General features: G+C 39.0%; 1 pseudogene; it reads left to right on the forward strand.

The window, feature by feature from the left end:
• The first annotated feature begins 226 nt into the window (after positions 1-226).
• Positions 227-8,290, forward strand: LOC129485313 (tripartite motif-containing protein 43-like; annotated as a pseudogene).
• The last annotated feature ends 404 nt before the right edge of the window (positions 8,291-8,694 follow it).

Here is an 8,694-nt window from a genome sequence, read left to right on the forward strand (position 1 = left end):
AAAAAAAATTAGCCAGCCATGGCAGTGGGCACCTGTAATCCCAGCTACTTGGGAGGCTGAGGCAGGAGAATTGCTTGAACCTGGGAGGCAGAGGTTGCAGTGAGTCGAGATCACTTCACTGCACTCCAGCCTAGGCAAGGCAATAGAGCAAGACTCCATCCAAAAAAAAAAACAAAAAACTTCTGTTTTGAAAAGACTGAATCATCATCTATCTTAACACCCCCCTATGCCCCCTGAAATGCAGTCAGTTGAAAGAAAGGGGTTGGTCTTCAGAGATTTATATAAGGACACTTCAAGAGCCAATCTCATTCTTCTCCAGAACCCACCGAGTGGCTTTGCAACTGGCCTTGGAGACTTCCAAAAGCTACCGGCACTGCACGGTGAGGCTCTGATCCCTGAACTGAATTCAGCTTATTTGACAGCAGGCTTTGGTGAGAACATAGATATTTTTCTGAGGTAAGTACACAATTTCCAGAGTAGGAGCTACTATTAGGTTACAAACCAAAACAAGCAAAATTTGGGGACTTTAATTTATCTGCAAACTTAGATTATTTTTAGATGAAATGATCTCATTTTCTGAGTTTTAAAAACGGCTGCATTTCTTTTTTAAAATTATTCTAAACATAATCCGTAGGTTTACAAGCTCCATTTACTTAACCTATTTACAAATTAACATTTTCGTCATCTGTCTTGCTACATGTTCCTCAAATTAAGGTTATCATTAATTTTTTACTTAATGTATTTCTAAGTTATTTGTGTAGATTGTTAGCGTTTTGCAATAGTTTCCAAATATCTAGTAGTTTTTTAATCTCTGTGGGTTCTATAAATGGCTTATGGGTGTTGTAATTTATGTGTATAAATGTGTTACATTCTGCTGTACTAGTGGTAATGTGCCTGTGTTACAATGTATGGCTATATATACGTAGAGAGTGCATTGGATGATTCGGGCAAACATTTTTTTCTAAAAAATGGTAAGAGTCTCTTCACAAACTTCAGTCTGTCAAAGAAAGCAAGAAATGAGTATTTCTGCAGAAAAGTCTCACTGGCAATCATGCAGAAATATCAGAAATAGAGGGATCATATATTTATACAGTGTAGAAACCAGGATTTAGGTTTTTCATTTCTTTGTTTCTTTGTTTGCTTTAGACAGGGCCACCCAGGCTGGAGTGCAGTGGTGGAAATAAGACTCACTATTGCCTCTACTTCTCACTTCAAGCAATCCTTCAGCCTCATCTCCCAAAGTAGCTGGGACTACAGGCATGGGCCCTCATGTTCGGCCATTATACATACATATATATTTATAGAGATAGGCCGACCTAGACATTTTGCCATGTCGCCAGTCTAGAACTCCTGAGCTCAAAACACCCTGCCTGACTTGGCCTCCCAAAATACCGTGATTTACAGGCTTGAGCCACCTTGCTTGGCCTAGGTTTTTTTTTCCTCTTTTCTTTTCTTCAAAACATACATTTAAAACTCTGACTTACTCTCTAGTGCCTATTATTATTGCATAATAGTAACTCGTTTTCTGACTGCGTGAAAGAGTAATGATAATGCTTCCAAAGAGCTTAGAAAATATTTCTATCCTTTGTGTACTCTCCTACAGTTTATCAATCTTTTTGTAATTTTAATTACCTGTCTTTTAAAAATGTCATAATGTTAACCAGTATATCCCCAAATTAACAGACAGTCCAGGAACAGTAAACACGCCAGAAAGTTTTTGTTGATTGAATTAACATAGCAGCCTTGAAAAGCGATGATTGTTTGTTTTACCTTGGAGAATTGCCTTTACCTCGATTTGTCTGTTTTATCTTGGAGAGTAAAGGCTAGCTTTTTCTGATTGGGGTCTAAGTATGAGTTTTGCTCTAATATTTTCTAGCAGGGTCTTTCTGGAAAAGTCACGATGGATGGTTGTTACAGTTAAATAAAAAAGTGAGAGTGGAAGAGCTTAGTTCGCTTGCCTTCTCTAAACCAATCACTGGCAATTAAGAGTGTTACTGATTCTCAGACCATTCAAGACTCAACCGTTGAGTTTACAGGTTGATGAAACCTGTGAAGCCCAAGCAATTTGGTGGACACTAACCCTTCAAAAAATCCGACATTCTTCTATGAAAGAAAATAGAGTTTGGAAAGCTGGCCTTGTGTTGATTGGAGAACAGTCACGTTTTCCTACAGAGGTCGATATCTCTTAGTGCCTTGGTTTTCTGTTTTTCCTATCTCTGTCGTTGCAAATTAGAGCCTATTCTTCTCTAGAAAGAAAGGATATTATTCAATCACAACCTGATTCAAACTTTGCTTGGACCTTTGTCTCTCCAGGGTAGAAGATTAAATTCTTGTGGTTTTCTTTCCTTAGGAAAGTGGACTCAGACTTCTCACATGCCTTCCAGAAGGAACTCACCTGTGTCATCTGCCTGAACTACCTGGTAGACCCTGTCACCGTCTGCTGTGGGCACAGCTTCTGTAGGCCCTGTCTCTGCCTTTCCTGGGAAGAAGCCCGAAGTCCTACCAACTGCCCTGCATGCAGGGAACCATCACAGAACAAGGACTTCAAAACCAATATTCTTCTGAAGAACTTAGTGACCACTGTGAGAAAAGCCAGTCTCTGGCAATTCCTGAGCTCGGAGAAACAAATATGTGGGACCACAAGGAAACAAAGAAGATGTTCTCTGACATGGACAAGAGTCTGCTCTGTTTGCTGTGCTCCAACTCTCAGGAGCACGGGGCTCACAAACACTATCCCACTGAAGGGGCAGCTGAGGAACACCAGGTAAGAGATAGCTCTGCGATCACCTGAAAGCTGGAAGTTGGCAGAGTTAAAGAGATTAGAAGGACGATGAGAATCATCATGGTGATTACTCCATTCTTCACTGAGTGCCAGGTGCTGTTCTAGGTACCAATGATGGAATTTTGAATAAAATATGCAACTCTACCTTCCTTCATGGAGCTCGGACCCAAACAGAGCGTGAACAAGTAAATGTCATTATTATTGAGTCTACAGTTCAATGCTAAAGGCATTGAAAAGCCACCAAAACTACTAGCGCAAAGAAATGTATTTTGGAAATATATTTAATATTATTGGACAAACGAATATGGGAATAGCACACTACAAAATCTGGGGCTATCATAGTGGGTTCTGAAGCAGGATGTTTCCCTGAACATTAGTCAGGTTACAGGAAATCTTCACTTTTCAGTTCCCTAAACTGTTCCGCCTTCTGAAACCTCAAAGTGAAAAATATCCATTGAGGATGAGTAGTGAAAAATTTGTTTTTCTTTCCCCTTTCTAATGTATTTATGTATTATATCCCTTGCTTGCATATACCACTCAGAGTGTGGAATATATGGTGTTTCATTTTCTGTTGTTCAAACTCGTAATTCTTTTGCAGGAGAAGCTCTTAAAGCAAATGAGGATTTTATGGAAAAAGATTCAAGAAAATCAGAGAAATCTAAATGAGGAGAGAAGAATAGCCTTCCTCTGGAGGGTAAGTATGAGACCGTGAGTCCTCACGACCAGCTTGAGACAGGCATGCTGAGAGCATTTATATTAGCAACTTGAGTTGAAATTTTCATATACCAGATTTTGTCATGTGTTCATTCATAGGCTGGAAAACAACTAGACTGTTCAATATAACAATTGTTCAGGTTTTCTGTGAATGCTTTTCAGATAAACAAAAATAGATATAAATTCTGAAGGACAAGTAGGTGCTTAAAATTAGTAAGTATTTCAGGCAGAGATTTCTGTATAAACGAATTATGTAATATTGATTAAATAGTATATAATTGAGGAATAAAGGCATTTAATGGTGAATATGATGTTGTCCAGGGACAAAAAAGCAGGTGGGATCAGTAATTTAAGAAATGTGCCTTTGCTGGTGAAATCTGACAGCAAAGGACCCAGATGATTCCAGCTCAAGTAGGAGAAAATGTAACAGGATGAAAAGCTGAGGAGAAGGGACAAGAAATGACCGGGGGAGTGAGAGAATAAATATGTCAATATTGAGAGGAGAAACACAATGGAATGGAGATTCATGTTCTTAGAATGGCAGGGCAATTCAGAGCCTGTGGTTTTTGAGGGAAGAAAGATGGGAGACAGAAAAGAAGTAGTCGGTTTGAGAGATGGGGGTTAAATTTTTTACTAAGGTCCTTTCCGTGTGATGGCTTCTGATCCTGATTATAATATACTAACAACATCTCTACTTAGAGTGATTGTTTGGGCTGTGAAGTACAAAGGTTTGAGACTACAAACTAATTGAATAACAAAGATTATATATATTATTGATGACAATTTAACAATCAATCATTAATTTTAGTTGTTTTCTAATGGTATTTCAGATTTAAGAGGACATATATTTAAACATTTAAATCTAAAGGGCTTTTTTGCCGGTGTTCGAGAATTGATGAATTACACAAATTTTGAAGGAAGGTCTGGATTAACTCATCATCCTGTTTGTAAAGGGTGGAAAATAAAAGAAGGAATGAGGAGGATGAATTTGTGGGTTCTGTGAGGTGGAAGTAGACCTAAGCATTTAGCCTACAAAATCCATGTCCCTACAGAGTGATGTGGTTTTATGGGCACAGATGATCAGGAATTAGTATAAGAAGCTGCATCCAGTTCTCCATAGAGGAGAAAAACAACATTTAGAGAGACTGAACAAAGAATACCAAGAGATTTTTCAGCAACTCCAGAGAAGTTGGATCAACATGGATCAAGAGTAAACACTTGAAAGAAATGTATCAGGAACTAATGGAAATGTGTCATAAACCAGATGTGGAGCTGCTCCAGGTAAGAACCGAAAGAAAGCTTTATGGAATTGTGCAACTAGACTTCCATAGAACGTTTTCTACCACAAGCTTCCTCCTCCAGCACATTTCATTCAAACTCTGGAAGAAAAAAGTTCATGTGAAAATTATATTTTTGTTTCCATAGGATAGTATAAAGAAATTAGGGAAAAACTAACATTTCCTTCTTCCTCCTTTTGCGAAGTCCTAGGTTTGAAATGCTCTTGATTTGAGCCACATTACCCTTCGGGGACTAGCCCTGAAAAAGACCACATTGTAGACAGCTGCAGCAATGCGCAGTCACTACTCACACCTTTCCCTCTCACTCAAATTTAGGGTCCTGAATTTATCAGAAATAGATTATGTCAATAGGTCTTACAGGTATAATAAGTGTTAGAGATGAGAGTACATTTTAAAACTGTTGCAGTGATAGTATGTGGTAATTCTAAAGTTTTCGAAACCTAAATATCAGATCCGCAGAATAGCAACTTGTTTGTTTGTTTGTTTGTTTGTTTTGAGAGGGAGTGTTCTGTCATCCAGGCTGAAGTCCAGTGGCCCAATCTCAGCTCACTGCAACTTCTGCCTCCCTGGTTCAAGCGATTCTCCTACCTCAGCCTCTCTAGTATCTGGGAATAAAGGTATGCACCACCGCACACAACTAATTTTTTTTGTACTTTTGGTAGAGATGGGTTTTTGCCATGTTGTCCGGGCTAGTCTGGAACTCCTGACCTCAGGTGATCCATCCACCTTGGCCTCCCAAAGTGCTGGGATTACAGGTGTGAGCCACCTCACCCAACAGGAATAACAACTTTCTAAAGAAGTCATTTTTTTTTTTCTCTCTCTCTCTACAGGATTTGGAAGACATGGTGGCAAGGTATGTTATTTGCCATCAGTGCAAGCTGGAGCACAAGGCATGCTATGAAAAACATCAAGCTGTTTCCAACAAAGTGAAAACATAATTTACTAACACCACAATGTGTCAGTGTGATTGTGTGGGTGTGTGTCTGTACTCATGTGTTTGTGTTGTATGTTGAATGTTACCTATGCCTTTTATCGGACATTAAACTTTTCTTACTTTTCCAAGTAACTCAGGGGGTTATGTTTTGAAGAGTTCAATGCAGAAGTTGCTAGAATAAGATTGCCTCTTTTTAGGATTCAGAATCATAATTATAGATCAACTATTTGGTGGCAGATAGGGAGAGAGGCATTTATTTTTCAGTGGAAGTAGGTTAGAAATGGAGTGAAGAGTTAGAAAGACTCCCTAAAAGCCAGAAACCCATCCTAGGATTGTGGAGGTACATTACAATGTCAGAAGTGGGTTTGAATGAAGCATTTTCTGTTGGAATCTATTTCTTAAACACAGACATCAGAAACTTAACCAACTCAACCTACTTCCTTGCAGGAGTGAGTCCGTGCTGCTGCACGTGCCCCAGCCTGTGAATCCAGAGCTCACTACAGGGCCCATCACTGGGCTGGTGGATAGGTTCAACCGCTTTCTAGGTGAGTGTCACCCTCTTGGTGGGATCCACATGCAATGCCTTCAATTCTGGTTTTCTATGGGCAGCTTTCCCAGTGTAATGATCTTTCATCTAGAAGAAAATAGCCTGTGAATAGGTATTTATATTTATAGTTTCATTGTCATCAAACAGACAAAACTAAATAAAAGATGGTGGAATCAGCCATATAACAAATTTCTTAGAAAAGTAAAATGTGCAGAAGAGCTCTTTAGGATGTGGAACCATTCATGTATGTTTCAACCCTGATACAATTTCCTGTATACAATTATTACAGGAAGTATACAGAACTGAATTAATTCAGGACATTTCAATTTCAAATTCAGTGCAGTTAATGGCTGATTTGAGTGACAGTGCTTTTTCAAATACATTTCAGGTGAAGTTTCATAGCATTTATAATTTTAATCATGTGCATTTTAATCATCTAAAGCATACACGAGTAACTTATATAACAATGCAAATCATGAGAATCTGTGACCGATAGGAACGTGATTTGTTGGTTGATGAGGCCTTAGATAGAACTCCAGGATAGATCATGATAAATCCAGCAGATAAAAGATGTCTGTGCCTGAATCTGGCATGAAAGTCAGATAATTCTTGCAAGGAAGCTGCACTTTTCAGAAGGCAGATTGAGATTTTCTCTTTAAATATGAATTGACTAGATTAAGTGGCAGATTATAATATTTTTGGCAAAGTGATAACTTTTGTATTTGGGTCTAAGAATGGCTCCCCACCTCATCTCCTGTCCCAAGCCTCCTGCTCTGCCCTGACAGAGAAGAGACAATGAAGGTTAATTTTATTGCTATGGACTTGGCTGCAGTGCAAGAGCTTCCAGTTTTCAGTTGTTATGAAAGGTCGCTAACTAGACATAGACATGACCTTCGTCCCGTTTATGCTTTTTGAGTTTATAGAAATTGCGATCATTGAAGTTTAGGCGTTTCCTTGTGCAGATATCCTAACACCCTTTGATTCCAATATTTTTGCAGACAGAAGTTTCTTTCTAATCTTGACCTGTGTTTTCTTGTGAGAATCTCTTTCTTATCTGAACCTAAGAATTTATAAACTGCTTTTCACTGGAACATTCTCTTTTTTCCACCGTGGAAATTTCCTTCACTTGGGAAGTAACCAATTACAATATCAGACTGTTTGAGGATGTCAGAAGTTTGATGTTTAGACATGAATCTTTGCATTCTGACAGATCTGACAATTTTGCTGCATGAGGAGCCTGGGTCTTCTCCTCTGGCAAACACTACTGGGAACTGGATGTGGACAACTCTTGGGACTGGGCTCTTGGAGTCCGTACGGACTCCTCGATAAGGAAGGATAGCACAATCGTTAAATCTAAGCACATATTTCTTCCTTTATGTGCCTGCTGTCCTGAACCATATTTCCAGGGATAACCTGGCATATGTAGACACTATGTAAAGCCCACATCCATTAGAATTTTATAACACTATGTTTTCATGTGACTGTTTTCTTATTCCTGCAGTGCATATTTCCTGGGATAATAAAATAACCACTTGGTACATTCCCCTTGTTTGAAGTTGTGAGACAGCTACTCTTTGGTTCTGATGATCTCAACATTGCCCCAACTCCAACAAAATCTAAGTGTTTTCTTGATGGCGAGACCTGCCATTCACCCTTCGAAGATATTACTGAGAGGTGGATGTTGGGCAGTGTTGGAACTGGGCTGTTGAATTTTGCAATGATTCTTGGACAATGAGAAATGACATGCTGGTTAACTCCAAGAAAATTTTTCTACTTTTTTGTGTCAAGAAGGCTACCGGTGTCATATCAAGACCACTTCCCCACTATTATCTCAGTATCCAGAAAGGCCTCTAGGCCAGATTTGGGTGTTTCTAGATGATGAATGTGGCATCGTAAGCTCTGTTAATGTGGCCAACAGTTTTCTCATCTGTAGCCTCTCTGGTTCTTTCCCTTACCCTCTTACAAGATTGCTTTGCTATGCTTTCTTGGATTTGCACTCAAAGAATCAGAGATAGGTCAGTAACATGACTGAAGGTATCAGAAACACCAACTTCTGAGAATGCTAACCTACTGAATACTTGACATTCTTTATCTTTTTCTATGAAACTTTGTACCATTTTTAAAAGTGTGGAGGTATGCATTTGTTTTGATTTTCATTAAACTACTCTCTCTTAAAATACTGGGCATGTCTTTTCTTTTATGCTGTATCTTTTCTTTCCCTTGATTTCCAAGCCAGCCCAGGTAAATGAATACCCGAGTGTGTTTATCCAAACTGATGGGTTAATGCAAGAGCACAGGTTACTTCCTCCTGAACTGGAATTTTCTTTTCTCTGTTCCACATCTGCTAAGTCCCATTTCATCAAGTGTAAGTTCCAACATTTCTTCAGGGAATTCTTTCTTTAGCTCCTGGACTAGATTA

This window comes from Symphalangus syndactylus, chromosome 6 (genome assembly GCF_028878055.3).
Source record: "Symphalangus syndactylus isolate Jambi chromosome 6, NHGRI_mSymSyn1-v2.1_pri, whole genome shotgun sequence".
Taxonomy (NCBI): Eukaryota; Metazoa; Chordata; class Mammalia; order Primates; family Hylobatidae; genus Symphalangus; species Symphalangus syndactylus.